At 38.8% G+C, this 26,073-nt stretch overlaps 1 long non-coding RNA gene and 1 pseudogene across 32 annotated transcripts in view; one reads left to right on the forward strand and one right to left on the reverse strand.

Moving 5' to 3' along the window:
* Positions 1-26,073, reverse strand: part of LOC149126097 (uncharacterized) — a 434,465-nt gene that overhangs the window by 285,846 nt on the left and 122,546 nt on the right. The gene's annotated exons all lie outside the window — the stretch shown is intronic.
* On the forward strand, positions 16,207-16,774 carry LOC100357816 (NADH dehydrogenase [ubiquinone] 1 alpha subcomplex assembly factor 4 pseudogene; annotated as a pseudogene).

The raw sequence follows: 26,073 nt of genomic DNA on the forward strand, positions 1-26,073 counted from the left end.
GAAGAAATTATGGGATATGAACTTTATGGAATACTACACAATGGTTAAAAAAATGAAATCCAGTCATTAGCAACAAAGTGAATGAATCTGGAAAACATCATGCTTCTTGAAATAAGACAGTCCCAAGGGGACAAATGCCTCTTTTCCCTGATCTGTGGTAAAAAATAGAGCACCTAAAAGAAAATCTGTTGAAGTGAAACTGACACTTTGAGAAGCAATGAGTTGAGCAGCCCTTGTCTTGACTGTGGAGGAAGTTTTTTTTTTTTTTTTTTTTTCCTTTTTTTTAAGATTTTGTTTTTTTTTTAAACTTTTATTTAGTAAATATAAATTTCCAAAGTACAGTTTATGGATTACAATGGCTTCTTCCCCCCCATAACTTCCCTCCTACCCGCACCCCTCCCATCTCCCGCTCCCTCTCCCATTCCATTCACATCAAGATTCATTTTCAATTCTCTTTATATACAGAAGATCGATTTAGTATATATTAAGTAAAGATTTCATCAGTTTGCACCCACACAGAACCTAAAGTGTAAAATACTGTTTCAGTACTAGTTATAGCATTAATTCACATTGGACAACACATTAAGGACAGAGATCCCACATGGGACAACACATTAAGGACAGAGATCCCACATGAGAAGTAAGTACACAGTGACTCCCTATTGTTGACTTAACAATTTGACACTCTTGTTTATGGCGTCAGAAATCTCCCTAGGTTCTTGTCATGAGTTTCCAAGGCTATCTTAATGGAGAATGGGACTGGGAATGGGAGAGGGAGGAGGAGATGCAGTGGGAGTGGGTGGGAGAGGGTGGGCATGATGGGAAGAATCACTATATACCTAAAGTTGTACTTATGAAACTTGTACTCATTAATAAATGGTTTCTTCGGGAAAAAAAAATTTTTCCTTAAGTCTTTTGAATAACCTTTATGTCTAGAATGTCTTATCTTTATCAAAATCCTTTCCATGTCCTTCCATGGTCTTAAAAGTTCTTAGATTTTGTTTTTAATTGTCACTAAACTCTCTGAAAGAATACTGAAGCGTGGAGCCTTAAGTCCACTGTGGTTTCAGAGTCCATGCACATACACTCAACCTGAGATGGCTCTCTGCTCCATGTCCCTCTATGGAGCATGGTCACCTGCTGCATGCCTCCAGGGCAGTAACCAACACACTCCCAGTCAGCCATCGCCCTACACCATGCACATGTGTATGATCTCACTTCTGCCTGCCGGGGGAGTCAGATAAAGGACACTCCTGACTGCCACCTTCAGTTGTTTGCTGGGTGTCTGGCCTTTGACTGTTCTGACACAGACTGAAAAGCACAGCCTATTTCATTTACTTTTTTTCTCTCCTAAAATGGGGTATTTTGACAAGGTACGGGTAATTACTGTTTACTTGTGAATAGTGTCAAAAGTTTCATTTTGCTGGGCACATGTGGCTAAGGCATGGCCTCCAAAGGAGGAAGGTTCAGGACTCTCACCTTGCTAATTGATGAAAGGGCTGGAAAACTGTTTGGTAAGTAGCCATCATCTCATCCTATACCAGGAGTGTGACTCACCTCAAACACCTCCTCACTTAGCTTAGCCCAGGAAGAAAAGAAAGCCTGAGGTCCCTGGAAGGCCTCACAGCTTAAGAAAGTTTTCGTCTCCCTGCAGACCATGCAAGGACTGTTCCCTAGCTTCACAAAGCCTCTAATATTGCCTCCAAATTAATTCTATTTGATATAACCACACTTTTCCTTTAAATCCTAACAAAATTCCACTTGGGGACCATACAACCTCACTGAGACCTTGCTTTGCTTCTTTTGCACTGACACAAAAACTAAATCAATGAAGACTGATGGAGAACCAAGAACATTTTTTTCTAGACACAGAATAAGTACAAATACCACCCCCATTGGCTAACCAGTTACTACTGCTGTGGTTCTACATTCAGTCTTTTACACCATTTAAAAAAATGGCTTAATCCATATAGTACTTACAGTCCAATCCTAGCCCTGCCACTTGCTAGCAGTGTGGCCTTGAGAAAGTCATCTGGTATCGGTAAGTTTGTTCCTAAGTAAAATGGTGGCAATAATAAAAACAATCACACAGGGTTGCTGTAGAAATTACATGACAAAATGCATGCAAAGCACTTAGTACAGTGTCTGCAACATAGTAAGTGCTCCATAAATATCTGTGATTGTCCTCATCATCATTATAATTACCCATTCTAGCCTTGCCTTACTTCTCTTGTGTGGTGGTTAAAAGCATGGGCTTTGATGTAAGAAGGATGAGCACTGCAATCCCATCTAACACATTCATTAGATTTGTAATCAGCCGTCTTCCTAATTAACAAAACAGAGATGTTAATAACAATACTTACTCACTGGGCTTGGGGATTAATCAGCATGAGGTCTATTTTTTCTTCTTTTTTTTCTCTCAGTTTTATTACAATATAACTGACCCATAAAATTGTATGTATTTATTGTGTACAATCTGATGTCTTGATAGACATATAATGTTCTGGAATGACTAAACGAAGCTAATTAATAAATCCATCACTTCTCATCCTTATCATTTTCTGTTGTGAAAACATTTAAAATCTACTCTTAGTAATTTCTAATACCTTATCATTAACTATTATCCCCACACTATACAATAGATGCTCAGAACATACTGTACCTAACTGAAACTCTGTAATGTTTAACCAACATCTCCCCATTTTCCATGCTTCCCCAGGCCTTTGTCACTATCATTCTACTCTCTGCTTCTGTGAATTCACTCTAAGATTGCACAAAGAAGTGAAATCACGTGACATTTGTCTTTCTGTATCTGGTTTGTTGATACTTAATTTGAGTCCGTATCTTGGCTACTTTGAATAATCCTGCAGTGAACAAAACCCTGAAGATATCTCTTCAACATACTGATTACATTTTCTTTGGATACTTAACAGAACTGGGATTGCTAAATCATATGGTACCTCTATTTTTAATTAAGAAATCTCCACATTGTTTTTGACAATTACTGAACTGTAAGTCTTTCAGAAAAGGGTCTTGACACATAGTACATAGTCAAGATATGGTGTTATTATTATCCTAACCATCATCATCAGTATGTTTAACACCACCCCAGGTTAAATGCCAACACATCAGTAACATACACCATGATATAAGCTGTGTGAATGGACAATATATAAGGTGTCACTCCTGTTTTTATACAAATGATTCTCTAACGTCTTTGTAAGAATTTTGGTGGATTTGGGGCTGAAGAGGGATTTAGTTTCTCCATTCTGATACCATTACAGAAAGAGACAGAAGAGACCTATGTATTTCAGCCCAATGTCTTATGTCAAATGACGAAGCCCACATAAGAGTTTGAAAAGCATGAGAGAAAATAGTTATGTCATTGCTGACACTTTCCCTGGTTTTGTGAATAGGGGAAATCAAGGAAGGAATATTAAATAAAATAACTTTCTCTGAAAAGGCTAGAAGTACAGACTTTGGTGGATATTAGACACTTCAATCAGTGTTTTATATACCTTAACTAATTTATTCCTCACCCCAGTTAAAGGAAACACGTAAATTTTAGTACAAGTGTGACTGCAAATTGAAGCAGATTAAGGGATTTGTCTATGGTCCCTGATCTAAGAAGCAGAACTGGCAAACATCCTTTCCTCTCCAAAGCTAGCTTCTCTATTTTTGGTATAAATTATCTCAAGCTACATGCTGCCAATAACATAGCCAAAAGAAAACAGTGGCAAATTCAGTCAAAAACACTTCCTAAAATTTTGTATTTAGGATTCCAAATATTTTAATATTGGGAAGTTTCTGAGCTGTCTATTGCTACTCAAAGCAAGCAATCAGATGACCAACTGATTGATTTTTTTCCCATATACATGTCTGAGACATACAAAATTCTGTTCATATTGCCTTGTGGAGGCTATCAACTGATAATCCCACAAACATAGAGGCATCCAAGCAACCTTTGATGAATTAGATGACCGAGGTAATTCTACATCAGATGACTCCAATTCTTAATTTCCCTTCCAATACTTAAGGGTCTTTACAATAGTAAAAGGAAATGCAAAGTTAATTGACATGACATGGGCAAGAAGGAGGGTAGGGTAGGAAGCAACCCTATGTTCATAATCTGCATATACAGAATACATGAAATCTGTTCACCTTAAAATTTTTAAAATAAAGTTTTTAAAAAGTTAATTGCCATGAACAAAGTTATATAGTTATGAAAGAAAACAAATGATCTCTACCTATCAAGTTCCCTTGATTCATCCACAATTACTCTCAGATGAGAATATTTTTACATTAAAGAAGCTTACAAGATAAAAAGAGGTAAGCATTCCTCAAATTGTGTTCTATGGTGCACAAGTTTGTAGCCTTCAAATGCGTTTCTTGACTGCTAACATTTTTGAGGAATCACATGAATTCGCCACTTCATGACTATAAAAATAAAGCTAAATAGCAAATATTAAGTATTTAAAAAATACATGACTTTGGTGAGTCTTTCATATTTTAATAGGTATTTAAAATCTCTAAGAAGAATACAGAGCATGCACCATTTATCCAAATTATTTGATCACAGAGCCTTTCAGCAGAACACAGTTTGGGAAAATATTAGTGCATGGGCTATGGTGTGAAACAGACAGAACCAGACTCCCTCTTCACTAGTAATCAGATGAGCCTGAGTCCCCAAGTCCTCACTTGCGAAGTGTCAGGTAATTAATTCAATCTACCTAGATTAAACAAGATAAGAAATGTAACACAGCTGCCTCATCATGGTAGTGCCTCAATAGACGTTAGTTTCTCCCTCATGTGCTCACAGAGTTGGGAAGACCAAGCTGATGCACAACACAGAAGTGGATAAACATCCCACACCCCACAATTCTACCTGTAGAAGAAGTCTTGATGACAAACTTATCTCCAACTAGCTCATTACATGAAGTGACTTTAGAATACTTTCTCCCTATAGGACATGTCATTCCATCAATATTTCGGTACTTCTTCTAAGACTAATATTTGATATTCTTCTAAGATCTTATTTGTCTGACAGAGTTTTAGGCTCCTTTTGACATAAGAATTCTTCTCCAGGCAGGATTTAATGAGTTCATCTCTGCCAATCTACAGAATTATAGATCCTGTATAGCTTAAGGACTCTCAGAGGCCTTCTTTGTAACATAGACATATGTGACTTTTCTTCCTAACTACTTCCTTTAGATGCAATTGATCCATTCATACTCAAACTTGTTAAAATTTCACTTTGTTCTTTGTTTAACAGGCTCCCAATGCACATCAGTGTCTTCTTTTCCATATGCACTGATACTTCCGAAGAATTTTGGATGACTGTGTCCTGAGACCCTCATGAGGTAGAGATTTTTATTTGTTGTCACTTTTATACTGTAACCCAGAGAGTACACATGCTTTTCCCAGGATCACACAGCTATTTAAGAACACAGTGAGACTGTGGCTCTTGTCTTCCCATTCTAGTCCAACACCCAGTAGACAGAAGAATTCAACTCAAACATTTATGAAGTTCATAATTTATTAGGCATGTAACAGTAGGTTTTATCTGTCTCACTCTTTTTCACTCAATCTCTCTCTCTCTCTCTCTTTCTCATGTAAGGAGTTATTTCATTGTTTTTCAAAAGGCAAGCTTCCTGAATTCATGTGCAAAGGACTGTACTCACACTTGCTTAATTTCAATGAAAGGAAATACTCTGGAGCATGAAAAGAAGTGGGGTGGAAGGAACAATGATGCACATGCCTGATTTCACAGCTTCCAATGTCCTGCAGGTCTCAATTTGGCTCTGACTTTCAGAGAAAAGAAGGCCTTATTCTAAAGGTGAACTAACTGGCCTCATCATTCACCATATCTGATTGTTTCAGGCATTTCTTCCAGTACGATGATCCATTTCCCTTTCTCACTTCTTCCTTTAGTTCCAACATGTGGCACACTAGACTTTAAGAACGGGCAAAGTTATATTCACATCCATATGCCTGTGTGGTATTTAAAGGTCTGATATTTAAAAGGTTTGACATTTTCATTACAACCAATTCCTCTGAAACCCATTTTAGGAGATAAGAGGCAGACTGGTCCCTTGCCTTACATCTAATCAAGGTTAGTTAGATGTGCAGTGAAAAATACCACAAAGTTTGTGTTGGCCTTGTTTCCATAGTGTATGTCTCATTGACCAAAATAAAACTCCTTAAAAAATGAAGATGTGAAAATAGACCCATGGTTCTCTCCATTGCTCTGTTAAGGGAGGCTGAGGGATGGCTTCACTAAAAGAAATGGGTTTGAAAATTGCTGATGCATTCTTTATCACTGCAATTTCCACAAGGTTATAAAAGTCATGCTTGGATAAAATCTTGAAAGTGCCAAAGCAATGATCTAAGAAATGAATGCAGATAAGCCTTCTCCATTTTAAATTATGAGCAGTAGAACTAGAATAGAAATGATGTCACTGCTGAAAAATCTAAATTAAGTATGTGATTCTGCTCATTTGTATACAACAGGAAGTAAATTCTTTCCTGGACTTTGTGCAATGAGTTCAAAATGCAGCTGTCAAGAACTCTCAGCCTTGCCAATGTTGTCAGGCACTGATAGCCAACCACTCTTGTTCTAAGGTACTCCGTTGTTTTTCTCGTATGTGGAGTGGAAAGCTTGAATTTGTGTTGTGCATCTTTAAAAGATCAGAAAAGAAATGAAAAGCAGATTCAGTCCATTCTCTCAGAGTCCATAGGAATCCGGATACTTGTGTGCATCTCAAGACAATTAACTTGGGTCCAGTTTCTTGGAGGCTGTAATGAATTATCTGCATTAATGCCCATGTGAAAATGAGGACACAATTATTTTTAAGTCAAAAGATAATAGGGGCTGGTGTTTAGCCTGGCAATGAAGACACCAATTAATATATCTATGTCCCACATTGGAGTACCTCTATTCAATATTCATCTCTATCTCCTGAATCCAGTTTCTTGCCTGTGCAGACCCTGGGAGGCACTGGTAAAGGTTTGAGTGGTTGGTCCCTGTCACCCATGTGAGAGAACTGGATTGAATTTCTTGCTCCCAACTTTATCCCAGCCAAGTTCTGGCCATTGTGGGCATTTGTGCAATTAACCAGATGATGTGACCTGATTGGAAGTGGTGCAGCCAGGATTTGAACCTGTGCTCATACAGGAAAAAACATTTCATATAGTTCCATAAACTGCCTATTTCACTCAATTATGAGCATATTTTGATCCTAGGGGAATAGAAAAGCATAAAAATTGTGGAGGGTCTGGAGGAGAAGATAGAAAACAAAGAATATGGACTCTATGTGGGTGATTAAATAGATAAATAAGGAATGATTTGGAACCATCTTTTGGACTAAGAGTAGGATTAGTTATAGAATTGTGATAGTTTCTTCTAGTGTTGGTTTATGATCATAGAATTACATATACAATAAATAAGACTACATTTATTTTAAAAATTTGATCTGGTTGGCACTTTCTGTAAGTCAAAACTATAAGGAACAGCCACTGAATAGTTTAAAAGGTACACTTCCCAATGTGCTAGCTAACTAATCAGATGAAGCTATTTAATTTGATTTCAGCAGTTCTAACCCTACCAATAACCACATGTGGCAAGCAGCTATGGCACTGAGCACACACATTACCAAACATCTCCATCATCCTAGAAGATTCCATTGGACAGCACAAGTTCAAAGCACTCAGCTACTGAAACAAGTGTAGTACCAGAAGAGAATGTCTGGTGTGTTCCCTGCCTGCCATTATGTATAAAACTTTTAAGTTCTGGAAATGGTTGGTGTTGGATTAGATCTACTTTCACATATCCTGGTTTAGTGTTCACAGAATTACCTGGGGAAATCTAAAATCCTCCCTGCCTAGATGGATAGATTGTCTCATGATCAGTGGATTCCAAAGACAGAGAGCTTCAAGCAAACAATCTTCCCTGTACAAAGTTTACTGATATGAGGACACCATTAAGAGCTTCGGTGAATGAAGCAAATTTTGAAGGCCTTGCTAATGAAAAGATTTATAAAGGCCATTTCCAGCTCAAAAGCACATACTCCATCAGCAGAAAGCCTCAATGTATAACTCAGCAAACATGAGAGCATCACCACAAATCATTTTGACCAATCATCTAAGAGTCCTCCAGAAAGTCAAATCACAACCTTACTTGCAGGAATTCAAACTACTGAATGTTCTTCTTTCCAGAAGTATGCAGGCAACAAGAAAAGAAAAGTTGAGACAGAAGGAGTGAGGTATCTCCCTCAGAGAAAATACTTCAACCAGGCCACCTGACACTGCAGGAAGTCCACTGTTTTTATAACATATGTGTATGAGGGCTAAACACAGTAAGCCTGAGTTTCTTATGGAGCATTCATCACCAGTCTTCAATCAAATTTGGTGTTAAGGATGCACACATAATCAATTATCCCAGTTCACTAGTACCTGAAAAACTGACTTCAGCCAATTTTCCCAAAGTATGTTCCACAAAGGAAACATCCAGGGATTCTTTTAAAAGCAAAATCAGGCTTCTGACCCCATCCAGATCTGTACATCACAATCTGAGGGGGAAGCCCAACAATCTGAGTTAACTAAGCATCTCAAGCGATTCCTGCCCATGATGCAATGCAACGACCACTGTACCAGGAGTTGATTTTGCCTCCTCCTACTCTGCCGCACCTCATCTTTCTTCCTTCTCTCTGTCTCCTCTTCCCCTGTATCTCTTGGATTATGAAGAATACACTGAGAAACAATAAAAGTTTTATGTCTGGTGCAAATATGCAAGTTGTAATCATTAAAAGCATCAGTAAATACTTGTTAATTTATAATTATATTCACAGAACTATTTACAATACCAAAATTTTAGTGATTAGAAAATACATTATCACACTATTCTTTAATTTTTTTCTCTTCTATACATATATGTTTTATTAATGCATCTGTCTGGAGGTATGAATCCTATCAGATTAAGTATTAAGGTCTCTAGGCTTCAGCACAAATCATCTGCCTTTAGCCCCCCACCCCATGCTTATTTCCTCCTTCTTGTGAGTGAATTTATATGGAAAGCCAAGACACTTCAGCAAAAAAAGTTCTACATGAAGCATCTCTGTGTGAGACCCCAGGGGAAAGAAGTGGCCATCAAAGCAGGATGTACTTTTCTCTAAAGGGAGGAGAGAACTTCCACTCTGCTTATGGACTTGTCTAAATAAGGTCAGAGTTTGTGGACTCAAACAGCTCTCATAGCCTAAGCGGCTCAGGTCAAGAGCCTTGGGTGGTCACTGACTTCATACATAAGAGTGTTAATTGTTAAATTAACAGGAGTCACTGTGCACTAACTTTCCATGTAGGACCTCTGTCCTCAATGAGTTGTATTATGAGAGTTAACTGTAAAACGAGTTCTCAAACTATTTTTTGCATGTGTGTGTGTGTGTGCAAACTGATGAAATCTTAGTTAAGAGTTGGTCTTCTGTATATAAAGTTAAATGAAAATGAATCTTAATGGAGACTGGGAATGGGAGAGGGAGGAGGTGGGGGAGGGGTGGGAGTGTGGGTGGGATTCAAGAATGGTAGGAAGAATAACTATATTCCTAAAGATGTACTTACGAAATTTGTATCCTTAAAAAATAAATTTTAAAAAAGCTGTGAGCTTTTTCTACCTGTGCTTCACTTAGTTCATCTCCATTCAAGTTTCGTAACTCATTCATCTGTCATTTTGTCCAGGAGAGCTTTGCTTGACCTTCCTCTCTAAGCCAAATATTCCTTCCAGATGCCTCCTTTGTAACATGTGTCCCATTTGAAAGTTCTCACTTCTATTTGTGTTCATGTGGCTGCTACCCGATTCTTCTACCAGCCTCTACTATCCATGAAGACAAGTCAATCTCCAATTGCTATCGTACTTCCTGTATCTGCCATAGAGGCAACACTGAGCAAACCATTCTGTACATATTGCTCAATGTGCTAACACAGGTAGGACATTTATTTGAATGATCTGTTTCTTTTTCCTGCATTTCAAAGTGATCTGTCTGTACCTCAGAGAAGCTAATCAACTAATATAAATGGATTTTGAATGATGGCTCTTGATCCTTGTGATCTGCTTTCTAACCAACAAGCCCTTCATTGATGCCTGAGTGTCTAGTAAGGTTTGCTTGTTGGTTTTTCAATTATGTTCATTGCCTTCTTGAAATTCAAGAACTCCACTAAGGCAACTTGAGTGAACTAAAATTTCTTGCTTCTCAAACTTTCTTTCTGATAGAAATGTAGCCAGTAAAATTCCAATCCAGAATGCCACATAGCATCCATGGAAACAAGGAGAGATTACTGAGGTCTTGAGAACCGTCACTGAGTTGAAATAGGCATTTTTTCCTCCAACAACCTTTCTCTATGAAACCTTGACTATCAGTAATTGTCACATTCGGAGGCCATCTAGGAAGAAATGGGACACTAAGGCTTCACTTTTCTTACATAAGTCAAACAGTTCATAAAGTTCATCATTGTGTTCTTTTATAAGATAAGAATTTCCTTTCAGCCAACTTTTCTTTCTGAGAATAGGTAGGGCTGTGAAATTTCAATTTGAAGTTTGAGTGGATACAGGGGGTTGATGCTGAGAGATGCACTCCAAAAACCAGAAAATAAGGAAAAATTGGATTTTCTACCACAAGTTAAAAACTATAAAGAGAATAGAACAGACTAGATCAGATTTAACAGAAGAGGATGAGAGTCAGAGAATAAAAAAGGCATCAAAAGTCACCTAGCTGTAGATTGTAGAGTGAGACTCAGCTCGGGCTGCAAATGTGCACAATTCATTCATGCCCAATGCCACTATGGTCAGGTCTCACTGAAGTATACAAAGCTCCCTCACTCTCTGCCTGTAACAGCGACAGATACGACGTATTGTCATAACTTAATGCCTGAAAAATCATCAAAATAATCCAGTTAAACTTTATACCCTAATCCCTTTCTGGTGTCTAAGCAAATTGCTGGCAATAATCTGAGTTTTGTATATATTTGTTTGGAAAGGTATAAATATGCTGTAATAAAGTCATACACACCTAAGCTCCTCAGCAATATGTATTAATGCTAATTAACAAATGGACATTCTGTTGTCTCATGTGACCATTACCTTTATTTCAGTGGAGTCTATGTTGGAGGCTTGGAGTTTCACAGGATCTAGCTTCCATCGTGACTAGTTATCACCCTTTGGACAGAATCTGAGGGACCAGCTGGCTTCTTGAAGATGATACATGTCCCTCTATCATGGTTTTTGCCTTTCTAACTCCCCACAAAACTAAATACAGTTCAATCTAAGTTCACTGGCTGTATACTACATAGTGAGGTCTTATTATGGAAGATAACAGAATTCAAATGGTTTGGAATATTCGCCAAGCCACCTTTCTCTCTAATAGCAAAGCGATCAAGAAATGTCCATTTTGGAGGGATTATGAGTGGCCAAGGAGTTCACAGGAAGGTGATTTCAGACAAAGAAATATCAATATATTTAACGAGTGACAAAATACCCTCCATAAACTTTAGTAGCATTAAATTCCAGAATAGATGTTTATGTCATGTTGGATTTTTATTCAAATTCACAATCTGATAACTATTTGCAAGTACAAGTTCAATCGGAGGCCAATGAATTCATACAGAGCTCAAAGAGAGTTTAGAGAATCACAAAATCCTTTGTGAATCAGGTCAATAAATTTAGTACTGGATCAAGTATATATATCAAAATGGCAGTTAACTTTTAGCTGAGCATTTTTTCCTTCAGAACAGCTTCCTGAATTCCAGACTTCAGAGAACATCTGATTTAGAGGTACAGTTCACTGAATCAAATAACAAATTTACCTAAAGAGTACTCTTAAATCAGAAAATCACAGAACTGGAAGGAATCCTTAGAATTTTCTAGTCTATGTTCAAACTCAAGTATGGATTCCCTTGGGATGTGAGGCAGCAAGAAGAGAAACCACCAGAGACTCAGTTTGCTCAATGGTATTACTTTTGTATTAAAGTAAGTCATGCATATATGATTGAGTAGAGAAGGTAAATCATCTTAATTTTCAAAGACATAATAGTTCAAAGAAATTTTATCCATTAGTACGCTGCTTCCAGTTGCAGACAAAGATTTTAGAGGACATTAACACATTCTTCTGTTTTACTGGGAGTTCACAAAAACAGACCTAGTACCATTTAAACATGCTCAGGGAGGGAAAAACCCTTGGCCACACAGCCAGCATTGGTGACCAAATCAAGTCTGCAGCCACAAATCCAATATGTTTCTTTGCAGTTCCTTGGCTGCTTCTAAATTTCAACAGTTATTTCTTGGTTGCTCAGTTCTCATACCCAAAGCAAAATCTTTCTCTAGATTATCAGTTATTTGCATAGGAGGAAAATAAGCTTCAATATAATGAAATAATTTTTATTATGCACATTCAGTGCATTCACTTTTCTTAAACATGTTCAAGGTGTTTATACTCAGAAAAGTGAGAAGTAAATTAGCAAGTTTATCCAAACAAAGACATGTGAGTTCTAGATGACAGAAAAGCTGTTCATCTGTGAAATGGAAATAAGTCCCATTATAGCAGTGTTTCCCAAATATAGTCCACAGGTCACCTGGTTCAGAATTATCTGTGATGTTTATTAAACATGTAGATGACTGGGTGTTTTAGTACATTGTGGCTAAAACAAAATACCTGAGGTCGTAGTCTTTACTAAGAAAGCAAGTTTGCTGAACTCACAGGTCTAGATATCTAAGATGAGGACACAGGCCTCAGCTTTTATAAGGAACTCATGGCTAATGTGTGTATGTGTGTGTGTCCAAGAAAGAGAGAGAGAGTGAATGATAGAAAAGGGAGAAGGAGAGAGAGAAACATGTGGCAAAAGAAGAATCTAAAGCCTGGGGAGAGAAAAGCTAGGTTCAGTCATTCCTGACAGCCTGCTCTCTCAGAAACTAATCTACCTCTGTGAAATCTAACTTACCTGCTTCAAATATGCATTAATCTCTTCCAAGGGTAAGGCCCCCATGATCTAATTACCACCCACTAATCTCCACCTATTAAAGGCTTCACCACCTCTCAAGACAGTTGCACTGAGGACCAAACATCCAGCACATGAGCCTTTGGGGGACTAACCATATCAAAACCATAGAATGGGGCTAGAGAACCTCTTGGGATCACAGCCTTTTCCTGTGCAAGTCTAACCTGTTCCAAACGAGATTCTTATGTGCTGTGAAGTTGTAAAAGTATCACCTATACTAGAGAAGAAGGCAGGGGAAGGTACAGTGATACAATGTATTATATCATAAGGCTTCCACAGCAAAACGCAACCATGTACAAGCTCTCATTTTAGTCAAAACCTATTTATAATCATGAGAGCCAATTAGGAATCTTAACTTCCAGGTGAATAAAATGAGAAACAGCTGATCATGTGGGAGTTCAACTAAATGTGAAAGCAGAGAAAGGAAAAGCATCCACTTAGATACCCATAAAATAAGCACTGGGTATAGCAAGAAGGCTGATGTGAGTGACAGATGGGGTCTGAAGATAAAATATCACATGTCTGTCAATCTTGTTCAACCTCCCTTCCCATCTTTTAAAATGAGAATAACATTGCATCAAAATATTTCATAAAATATAAAAGCATATAAAGTTCATTATTATATTTCCAATTTTTGAAGATATTCTACAATTGTCCTGCTAGCATGATATCAAGAAAGTTACACAGCCGCAAAAGAAAAATTGATTTTTACAAGAAATATCTAGCAAACAGAAAATAATGAAATGCTTGATATCTTTAACAAATGCCAAAATAAAATAGTCAATCATCAGAGTAAACTCAAAGTTAAAATATAGGTGAACAAATATGATTATCAAGATTTAAACAAGATTTGAAAGAAGAATACTGCATATAGCAATGTGGTGATGAATATGTACCTCTCCCTCCAAGACAGAGACGTGTGAAGAGGTGAAAACAACAACTTGATGCAGAGTGACACTGGAGAATAAGGAGGAAGCCACAAAGCAGAAGGGAGTCAATGCATAAGCGTACCACAGATGGTCCAGGGAGAGAAAATGACTGCTCTCCAGGTATAGTCCCGAAACTGAATCCACCCCAGGTAGAACAGGACCTTTCAACTCCTTCCCTGTGTCATCACTTTCTCACTATGGGATATTTGAATGGTGGTGTTCAGATGCTTAGGAAGCAGACAGATTTTCATCTCAGCTATTCTTTTCTGAAATTTAAGGAAATGCCTATTGCCATTTAAGTGAGCTGGACCCAGGCTTATGCTGTAGTGGAGAGTTAACTCAGAGAAGACAAAGAGGGGAAGCAACTTAGCCCCATGGTTAAGAGGACAAACTACGTGATCTAGAACAAATTCATCCTTCTCTACTTAAACATCCTTCCTGATAACCAAGAAGTATTATCTACCACACAGACTTCCTGTGAAGATTAAATGAAATACACGGAAAATGCTTCACATAACGGCTGATGTAAATTAAATGCTCAATAATTGCTGAGTATTGTGTATAGACCTCAGGAAACGGACTTCTTCAAACAGGTATATATTTGGCTTTGCTCCGCATTCTCAAAATTTGAAAGCAAAGTCTCTTTTTTATGACTGACATAGACACCTTGCTTGCTTGGAGTTATTCTGGAGAAAACACTCATTATGACCTAACATTTTTTGTTTCCTTTATCCTCGTGACAAAGTCTACTTGGTGATAGTGACATAGCTTTCCTGATAGAGATCACAAAAACATCTGGATGTGAAATAGACTGGTCAACAGCATCCTTTTTATAAGATTTATGTATTTAAGAGACAGACAATGATCGCCCATCTGCTGGCTCACTCCCCAGATGTCCACTATAGATGACGTTGGGCCAGGCTGAAGCTGGAAACCAGGAACTCAATCTGGGCTCTCTCCTGAGTGGCAGCACCCCTAGTACTTGAGCCATCACCTGCTGCTTCCTGGTGGATGAGCTGAAATCTGGTATCAAGAGTGAAGCCAGTACTTGAATCCAGGTACTCTTGATGCAGGATGTGGGCATCCCAACAGTGCCATAATTGCAACACCAAACACCCATTCGGATTGGGCCCTTTATAGTTCTAGTAGCTCTGTACTCACAAATAATCCCAATATATCAGGCCCTTCCTCAGAGTAAGATAAATTAAGGTCAAAAGCCCTACCTAGCGTTAAGCTACCACCTGCAATGCTGGCATCCCATATGGGCAATATTTCAAGTCCTGGCTAATACACTTCCAATCAGGCTCCCTGCTAATGCACCGGGAAAGCAGCAGCAGAAGATGGTACTTGGAGCCCTGAACCCTGGGAGACCTGGAAGAAGCTCCCAGCTTTGGCCTGGCCCAGCCACGGTCATTGCAGTCATTTGGGGAGTGAAACAGCAGACAGAAGATCTTCCTGTGTCCATCTCTCCTCTTCTCTTTCTGTAACTCTGCCTGTCAAACAAACAAATATTTAAATCAAAACAAAACAAAAAACCCAGGGACCGGTATTGTGGTGTAGAAAGTTAAGCCTCTGCCTGCAGTGCTGGCATTCCTTAATGGGTGCTAGTTTGAGTCCTGGCCGCTCTGCTTCCTGTCTATCTCCCAGCTAATACAATAGAGAAAGCAGCTGAGGATGGCTCAAGTCCTTGGGCCCCCGAGTGTACTTGTTAGACCTGGAAGAAGCCCAAAGCTCCTGGCTGCTGGCTCCTAGCTCCTGGTTGTTGCGGCCATTTGGGGAGTGAATCAGCAGATAGAAGATTTCACTCTTTCTCCTTCTCTCTGTATCTCTGCATTTCAAATAAATAAATAAATCTAAAAATAAAAAACTCTGGCTCCTATTTCCTAGTATTTCCGTAATAAAGTTACACCAACTGTGAAACAAAAAGTTGACCTCAGAATCAGCTTTTAAGGCAGTTGGATCTGGCTGAAAAGACCATGAGTGCATTTCAGGCAGGAAATCCAAGAAACTTGGCAAAAAAGGTTCTACATGAAGAGCCTCTGTGAGTGATACACCAGTGGCAAGAAGGGGCCATCAAAGAAGGATGTACTTTTCTCTGATGAGAGGAGAAAACTTCCACTCTGCTTATGACCTTCTCTAAATAAGGTCAGAGTTTGTGGACTCAAACGGCTCTCATAGCCTTGACAGCTCACGGCAAGAGCCTCAGGTGATCACTGATGTCATTATAAGAGTGTCAGTTGTTCCACGTGCGGAGTGAACCTAAGGACATCATGCCCTAAAGAGATGGGGGCTCAGGTGGTTCGGGCGATCAGGAATTTCAACCTGGAGAACCGAGCAGAACGGGAAATCAGCAAGATGAAGCCCTCTCCCACTCCCAAGCACCCCTCCACCAAGAGTCTTCTCAGAGAACACTTGAGCCACCATCCAGAAATTAAGGGAGAAATTGCTAGAAAAGATGACAAGCTGCTGTCGTTACTAAAAGATGTGTATGTTGATTCCACAGATCCTGTGACTACCGTGCAGGTAAAAGATGCCGAAACTCGTCAGGAGCCAAAGGAATTCAGATTGCCGAAAGGCCATCACTTTCATATGATGGATATTAAGAACATTCCCAAAAGCAAAATTTCCATTGTAGAAGCATTAACACTGCTCAATAACCATAAACTTCATCCTGAGACGTGGACTGCTAACAAAATAGCACAGGAATACCATTTAGAACTGAAAGATGTAAATTCCCTTCTCAAATATTTTGTCACTTTTGAAGTCAAATCTTTCCTCCTGAAGACAAGAAAGAAATACAACCAAAATGAAGAAAATCATGAAATTACTGTTCGTATGTGTACTTCCCATCCACCATCCCATTCATTTCCTCATTTTTAGCATATTAAATTATATAAATTTCCAGGTGTTTAATGCTCCCTACTTCTGAGAGCATACTGTTTATTAAGCACAATCAACTTCTCAGTATTCCTCATTGAATGTATTTTGTTTTCTTCTGGATTTTAATTTGGTTTGGGCATAGTTTGAATGTATATGTCAATATGTCTAATTGGCAGATTTATAACATGACTATAAGTCAAAGAGTTAAAGTATTGTTTTAGGCACATCTTACCAGCTTTTAAACTAGTCATATGGCCTCTTGGGAAATGTCTTGAATCCCTGATTTAACATTTTTTTTATTTTTTGGTTTTTTTTAACTTTTATTTAATGAATATAAATTTCTAAAGTACAGAATATGGATTACAATGGCTTCCCCCCTATAACGCCCCTCCCACCCGCAACCCTCCCCTTTCCCACTCCCTCTCCCCTTCCATTCACATCAAGATTCATTTTCGATTCTCTTTATATACAGAAGATCAGTTTAGCATACATTAAGTAAAGATTTCAACAGTTTGCTCCCACACAGAAACATAAAGTGAAAAATACTGTTTGAGTACTAGTTATAGCATTAAATCTCAATGTACAGCACACTAAGGACAAAGATCCTACATGAGGAGTAAGTGCACAGTGACTCCTGTTGTTGACTTAACAGATTGACACTCTTGTTTATGGCATCAGTAATCACCCTAGGCTCTTGTCATGAGCTGCCAAGGCTATGGAAGCCCCCTGAGTTCACTGACTCTGATTATATTTAGACAAGGCCATGGTCAAAGTGGAAGTTCTCTCTTCCCTTCAGAGAAAGGTACCTCCTTCTTTGAAGACCTGTTCTTTCCACTGGGATCTCACTCGCAGAGATCTTTCATTTAGGTTTTTTGTTTGTTTGTTTGTTTGTTTTTTTCCCCAGAGTGTCTTGGCTTTCCATGCCTGAAATACTCTCATGGGCTTTTCAGCCAGATCCGCATGCCTTAAGGGCTGATTCTGAGGCCAGAGTGCTGTTTACGACATCTGCCATTCTATGAGTCTGCTGTGTATCTCACTTCCCATGTTGCACCGTTCTCTCCCTTTTTTATTCTATCAGATAGTATTTGCAGACACTATTCTTGTTTATGTGATCCCTTTGGTTCTTAGTCCTATCATTATGATCAATTATGAACAGAAATTGATCACTGGGACTAGTGAGATGGCATTGGTACATGCCACCTTGATGGGATTGAATTGGAATCCCCTGGTGTATTTCTAACTCTACCGTTTGAGGTAAGTCAGCTTGAGCATGTCCCGAATTGCACATCTCTTCCCTCTCTTATTCCCACTCTTATATTTAACAGCGATCACTTTTCAGTTAAGTTTCATCACTTAAGAAGAATTGTGTATTGATTACAGTATTCAACCAAAAGTATTAAGTAGAACAAACAAAAAAAATACTAAGAGGGATAACGAATTAGGTTGCTCATCAACAGTCAGGGTGAGGGCTGCTCAAGTCACTGTTTCTCATAGTGTTCATTTCACTAACAGGTTTCCTTTTTGGTGCTCAGTTAGTTGTCACCTATCAAGGAGAACAAGTGGTATTTGTCCCTTTGGGATTGCCTCATTTAACATTTGGAGTTTTACTTTCCAATTTAGGTGGCTTATTTTTTACCATGGAACATTGAAAGTAAGCTTTCCTAACACATTTTCTTGTCAGGAAAAGGAGGATTTGACAGTGAGGTATAATATTTTCCAATAAAGGCAGATAGGTGATGGACAGAAAATTAGAAAACTACTTCAAAAAGAATTAGCAAGGACTTTAAATTTTTTTTACTTGTCAGAGACAGAGAAAGGGAGAGTTCCTGGTCCTCAGGCTCGGTCCTCAAATGTCCACATGAACTTGGCTGGAGCCAGGAGTTGAGAACCAAATGCAGGTCTCCATGTTATTTGAGCCACCACTATTGCCTCTGAGGCTCTGCATAGACAGAAAGCTGGAGTCAGGAGCAGAAGCCGGGAATAGAACACAGGTACTCCCATATGAAGTGTAGGTGTCTTGACCATTAGGCTAAACACCTGCTGCCTGTTTTTTTGTTTTGTTTTGAATTTATTTAAGTATGGAATAACTTTACTTATTAAAAAATAATTAATGTTTATAAAATGTAAAATGTTAGTAATTTTTGCATTGCCAAGTAAGTCAAAAGCTTTCAGAAAGATAGCAGTAGGAATTATTTGAAAAAAACAGTTTTCTTTTTTTCTTTTTTTTTTAACTTTTATTTAATGAATATAAATTTCCAAAGTACGACTTATGGATTACAATGGCTTACCCCCATACCGTCCCTCCCACCCACAACCCTCCCCTTTCCCACTCCCTCTCCCCTTCCATTCACATCAAGATTCATTTTTGATTATCTTAATATACAGAAGATCAGCTTAGTATACATTAAGTAAGGATTTCAACAGTTTGCTCCCACACAGAAACATAAAGTGAAAAATAATAGATGATTTTTTTTAAATGATGATGAAATCAGATCAGACCTATTGTCATGTTTAATCCCAGTGAGAGTCAAGTTGGGAGTTGATAATTTCTTTTTTTTTTTTTAGAGAGGATCAGTTTAGTATACATTAAGTAAAGATTTCAACAGTTTGCACCCCCATAGAAACACAAAGTGAAATATATTGTTTGAGTACTCGTTATAGCATTAAATCTCAATGCACAGCACATTAAGGACAGAGATCCTACATGAGGAGTAAGTGCACAGTGACTCCTGTTGTTGACTTTACCAATTGACACTCCTGTCTATGGCATCAGTAATCTCCCTATGCTCCAGTCATGAGTTTCCAAGGCTATGGAAGCCCTCTGAGTTCTCCGACTCTTATCTTGTTTAGACAAGGTCATAGTCAAAGTGGAGGTTCTCTCCTCCCTTCAGAGAAAGGTACCTCCTTCTTTGAAGACCTATTCTTTCCACTGGGATCTCACTCACAGAGATCTTTTTGCCAGAGTGTCTTGGCTTTCCATGCCTGAAATACTCTCATGGGCTTTTCAGCCAGATCCGAATGCCTTTAGGGCTGATTCTGAGGCCAGAGTGCTATTTAGGACATCTGCCATTCTATGAGTCTGCTGAGTATCTCACTTCCCATGTTGGATCACTCTCCTCTTTATTTATTCTATCGGTTAGTGTTAGCAGGTACTAGACTTGTTTATGTGCTCCCTTTGACTCTTAGTCCTTTCATTATGATCAGTTGTGAACTGAAATTGATCACTTGGTCTAGTGAGATGGCATTGGTACATGCCACCTTGATGGGATTGAATTGGAATCCCCTGGTATGTTTCTAACTCTACCATTTGGGGCAAGTCAGCTTGAGCATGTCCCAAATTATACATCTCTTCCCTCTCTTATTCCCACTCTTATGTTTAACAGGGATCACATTTCAGTTAATTTTCAACACTTAAGAATAACTGTGTATTAATTACAGAATTAAACCAGTCATATTAAGTAGAACAGACAAAAAAACTACTAAGAGGGATAATGTATTAAGTTGTTCATTAACAGTCAGGGCTATGCTGATCAAGTCACCGTTTCCCATAGTGTCCATTTCACTTCAGGAGGTTTCCTTTTTGGTGTTCAGTCAGTTGTCACCGATCAGGGAGAACATATGGTATTTGTCCCTTTGGGATTGGCTTATTTCACTCAGCATGATGTGTTCCAGATTCCTCCATTTTGTTGCAAATGACTGGATTTCGTTGTTTCTTACTGCGGTATAGTATTCTAAAGAGTACATATCCCATAATTTCTTTATCCAGTCTACCGTTGATGGGCATTTAGGTCGGTTCCAGGTCTTAGCTATTGTGAATTGAGCTGCAATAAACATTAGGCTGCAGACCACTTTTTTGTTTGCCAATTTAAATTCCTTTGGGTAAATTCCAAGGAGTGGGATGGCTGGGTCGAACGGTAGGGTTATCTTCAGGTTTCTGAGGAATCTCCAGACTGACTTCCATAGTGGCTTGACCAGTTTGCATTCCCACCAACAGTGGGTTAGTGTCCCTTTTTCCCCACATCCTCGCCAGCATCTGTTGTTGGTAGATTTCTGAATGTGAGCCATTCTAACTGGGGTGAGGTGAAACCTCATTGTGGTTTTGATTTGCATTTCCCTGATTGCTAATGACCTTGAACATTTTTTCATATGCCTGTTGGCCATTTGGATTTCCTCTTTTGAAAAATGTCTATTGAGGTCCTTGGCCCATCTCTTAATTGGGTTGTTGGATTTGTTTTTGTGGAGTTTCTTGATCTCTTTGTAGATTCTGGTTATTAACCCTTTATCTGTTGCATAGTTTGCAAATATTTTTTCCCATTCTGTCGGTTGTCTCTTCACTCTCCTGACTGTTTCTTTTGCAGTACAGAAACTTCTCAATTTGATGCAATCCCAATAGTTGATTTTGGCTTTGACTGCCTGTGCCTCCCGGGTCTTTTCCAGAAATTCTTTGCCTGTGCCAATATCTTGAAGGGTTTCTCCAATGTTCTCTAGTAACTTGATGGTGTCAGGTCGTAGATTTAGGTCTTTAATCCATGTTGAGTGGATTTTTGTGTAAGGCGTAAGGTAGGGGTCTTGCTTCATGATTCTGCACGTGGAAATCCAATTTTCCCAGCACCATTTATTGAATAGACTGTCCTTGCTCCAGGAATTAGTTTTAGATCTTGATCGAATATAAGTTGGCTGTAGATGTTTGGGTTGATTTCTGGTGTTTTAATTCTGTTCCATTGGTCTATCCATCTGTTTCTGTACCAGTACCATGCTGTTTTGATTACAACTGCCCTGTAGTATGTCCTGAAATCTGGTATTGTGATGCCTCCGGCTTTGTTTTTGTTGTACAAGATTGCTTAACTATTCGAGGTCTCTTGTGGCTCCATATAAATTTCAGCACCATTTTTTCCAGATCTGAGAAGGTGGTCTTCGGTATCTTGATTGGTATTGCATTGAATCTGTAAATTGCTTTTGGGAGAATGGACATTTTGATGATATTGATTCTTCCAATCCATGAGCATGGAAGATTTTTCCATTTCTTGGTATCCTCTTCTATTTCTTTCTTTAAGGTTTTGTAATTCTCATCATAGAGATCTTTGACATCCTTGGTTAAGTTTATTCCAAGGTATTTGATTGTTTTTGTTCTATTGTGAATGAGATTGATCTTAGAAGTTCTTCCTCAGCCATGGCATTGTCTGTGTATACAAAGGCTGTTGATTTTTGTGCATTGATTTTATACCCTGCTACTTTGCCAAAATCTTCTATGAGTTCCAATAGTCTCTTAGTAGAGTTCTTTGGGTCCTCTAAATAAAGAATCATGTCATCTGCAAGGAGGGATAGTTTGAGTTCTTCCTTCCCAATTTGTATCCCTTTAATTTCTTTTTCTTGCCTAATAGCTCTGGCTAGAACTTCCAGAACTATATTGAATAGCAGTGGTGAGAGTGGACATCCCTGTCTGGTACCAGATCTCAGTGGAAATGCTTCCAGCTTTACCCCATTCAATAGGATGTTGGCTGTGGGTTTTTCATAGATTGCTTTGATTGTATTGAGGAATGTTCCTTCCAAACCCAGTTTGCTTAGAGTTTTCATCATGAAAGGGTGTTGTATTTTATCAAATGCTTTCTCGGCATCTATTGAGAGAATCATATGGTTTTTCTTCTGCAGTCTGTTAATGTGGTGTATCACATTGATTGTCTTGCACACATTAAACCATCCCTGCATACCAGGGATAAATCCCACTTGGTCTGGGTGGATGATCTTTCTGATGTGTTGTTGCATTCTATTGGCGAGAATTTTATTGAGGATTTTTGCATCTATGTTCATCAGGGATATTGGTCTGTAATTCTCTTTCTGTGCTGCATCTTTTTCCGGCTTAGGAATTAAGGTGATGCTGGCTTCATAGAAAGAATTTGGGAGGATTCCCTCTTCTTCGATTGTTCTGAATAGTTTGAGAAGAATTGGAGTTAGTTCTTCTTTAAACGTCTGGTAGAATTCAGCAGTGAATCCATCTGGTCCTGGGCTTTTCTTTGTTGGGAGGGCCTTTATTACTGTTTCAATTTCTGTCTCAGTTATGGGTCTGTTTAGGTTTTCTATGTCTTCCTGGTTCAATTTAGGTAGGTTGCATGTGTCCAGGAATCTATCCATTTCTGATAGGTTTCCCTGTTTGCTGGCATACAAGTCCTTGTAGTAATTTCTGATGATTCTTTTTATTTCTGTGGTGTCTGTTGTTATGTTTCCTTTTTCATCTCTGATTTTATTGATTTGGGTCTTTTCTCTTCTTTTTTTAGTTAGTTGGGCCAATGGGGTGTCAATTTTGCTTATTTTTTCAAAAAACCAGCTCCTCGTTTGGCTGATTTTTTGGAATGTTTTTCTTGATTCAATCCTGTTGATTTCTTGTCTGATTTTAATTATTTCTCTTCTCCTGCTAGATTTGGGGCTGGTTTGCTGTAGGTTTTCTAGATCCTTGAGGTGAATTGAAAGCTCATCTATTTGGTGCCTTTCCAATTTCTTGATGTAGGCACCTATTGATATAAACTTTCCTCTTAACACTGCTTTTGCTGTATCCCATAAGATTTGGTATGTTGTGCTGTTATCCTCATTTACTTCCAGAAAAATTTTGATTTCTCTTTTAATTTCTTCTATGACCCATTGTTCATTCAGGAGCATGTTGTTCAATCTCCATGTGTTTGCGTATGCTCCAGGGATTCCTGAGTTGCTAATTTCCAACTTCATTCCTTTATGGTCTGAGAAGCTGCATGGTATGATTCTAATTCTTTTGAATTTGCTGAGACTTGCTTTATGGCCTAGTATGTGGTCAATCCTAGAGAAGGTTCCATGTACTGCTGAGAAGAATGTAAAATCTTTAGCTGTAGGATTGAAAGTTCTGTATATATCTGTTAGATCCATTTGGGCTATAGTGTCGTTTAAATCTACTGTATCCTTGTTGATCTTCTGTCCTGTTGATCTGTCTATTTCTGAGAGTGGAGTATTGAAGTCCCCCAGTACTATTGTATTGGGGTCTAAGTCTCCCTTTAAGTCCGTTAACAAATCTTTTAGATAAACCGGTGCCCTGTAGTTAGGTGCATATACATTGATAATTGTTATATCTTCCTGTTGAATTGATCCCTTAATCATTATGTAGTGTCCCTCTTTGTCTCTCTTAATGGTTTTTGTGGTAAAGTTTATGTTGTCTGATATTAAGATGGCTACGCCCGCTCTTTTTTCATTTCTGTTGGCATGGTATATCTTTTTCCAGCCTTTCACTTTCAGTCTGTATGGATCTTTGTTGGAAAGATGTGTTTCGTGTAAGCAGCAAATAGATGGGTTTTGTTCCTTAACCCAATCAGCCAATCAGTGTCTTTTAACTGGACAGTTCAGGCCATTCACGTTCAATGTGACTAATGATAAGTGGTAACTTTGCCCTGCCATTTGCCAAAGATAAGTTCTAATATATGCTTTGAATTCCCTGTGATCTTTTGCTGTGAGCTTTCCTTCCTTGGTTTCCTTCCTTTACCTTCTTTCATATTGATGACCGTGTTTCTTTGTTTCTGTGTGTAACACATCTTTAAGCATCTTTTGCAGGGCTGGACGAGTGGCAACAAATTCTTTCAATTTCTGTTTGCTATGAAAAGTCTTTATTTCACCTTCATTCACAAATGATAGCTTTGCAGGATATAATATTCTGGGCTGGCAGTTGTTCTCTCTTAGTACCTGGGCTATATCTCACCATTCCCTCCTAGCTTGTAGAGTTTCTGATGAGAAGTCAACTGTGAGTCTGATTGGAGATCCTCTGAGAGTAATCTGACATTTCTCTCTTGCACATTTTAGGATCTTTTCTTTATGTTTCACTGTGGTGAGTTTAATTACAACGTGTCGTGGTGAGGATCTCTTCTGGTCGTGTTTATTAGGGGTTCTGTGGGCTTCCTGTACTAGGATTTCTCTGTCCTTCTCCAAACCTGGGAAATTTTCTGCTAATATCTCACTAAAAGGGCCTTCTAATCCTTTCTCCCTCTCCATGCCTTCAGGAACTCCTAGAACCTGAATGTTGGGTTTTTTAATAGTATCCTGAAGATTCCCGACAATATGTTTTAGATTCCTAATTTCCTCTTCTTTTCTTTGGTCTGACTGTATCCTTTCCTGTTCTCTGTCTTCTAAGTCCGATATTCTCTCTTCTGCTTCACCCATTCTGTTTGTAAGGCTCTCTATTGTGTTTTTCATTTGATCTATTGAATTCTCCACTTCAATCACTATCACAGTTTCCTGTTGTACTAGTTGTTTCGTTTCATTTTGATTCCTCCTTAATATTTCATTTTCATGAGAGAGATTTTCTATCTTGTCCATTAAGGATTTCTGTAGTTCAAGAATTTGTTTTTGAGAACTTCTTAATGTTCTTATCAATTTTTTGAGATCTGCTTCTTGCATTTCTTCTATCTCATCATCTTCATAATCTTGAATTGGGGTGTCTTTTTCATTTGAGGGCGTCATGGTGACTTCCTTGTTTTTATTACCTCGGTTTTTGCGTTTGTTATTTGGCATATTGGAGATATTTGGTTTCTTCACTGTGGTGCTTTTTCTTGTTATACTATGACTCTAGATTAAGTGGACTATCTGTTTTTGATGGAGCCTTAGGGCTTGAGATGGGTGTGGCCTGAGAGCTCTGTTTGGTGTGCCAAAGGTGACACTCCCAGGTTAGGCGTGGTAAACCTCTCTCTCTCTCTCTCTCTCTCTCTCTCTCTTTTTGATTCAAAAGGGAAGTTATTCTGCACAGCTGAACAAAGTTGGAGGTAGTTAGCAGGCAAATGATATACCCACAGGAGCCAGAGATCAGAAGCTCTTTCCCAAGGGCCACACAGGGAATCTGTTCGGCCCTCAGAGTGGGCTCAAATTCTCCTTCAGTCTCCCACTGGGTTGCCAAAGTTACGGAATTGTAGCGTCTCTGGAGAGTGCTCACGTGAATTCCGTGAGTTCTCTCCCCCACCGTCTCTTTTTTCACTGTCTCAGTTCAGTAGCACCACAAATTTACTAAGTCCTAATCTCCTGTTAATTCGCCCCTCCCAGAGTCAGGTTTTTCTGCTAGGCTGAGGGCCGGTGCAGACCTGAGGTCGCTCTGCTTATGACGTATGTCCAAGATGGCGCCTGCTCTTTGTCTTGCTCGCCCTTGAGAGGTGAGCGGAGAGAGAGAAACCCGTGTCCGTACCAGTCACCTTTTTTTTTTCTCTCTCTCTCTTCTAGTTAGCCTGGTGAA

Source organism: Oryctolagus cuniculus, chromosome 6 (genome assembly GCF_051225735.1).
Source record: "Oryctolagus cuniculus isolate XC-2025 breed Fujian yellow rabbit chromosome 6, ASM5122573v1, whole genome shotgun sequence".
Classification (NCBI taxonomy): Eukaryota; Metazoa; Chordata; class Mammalia; order Lagomorpha; family Leporidae; genus Oryctolagus; species Oryctolagus cuniculus.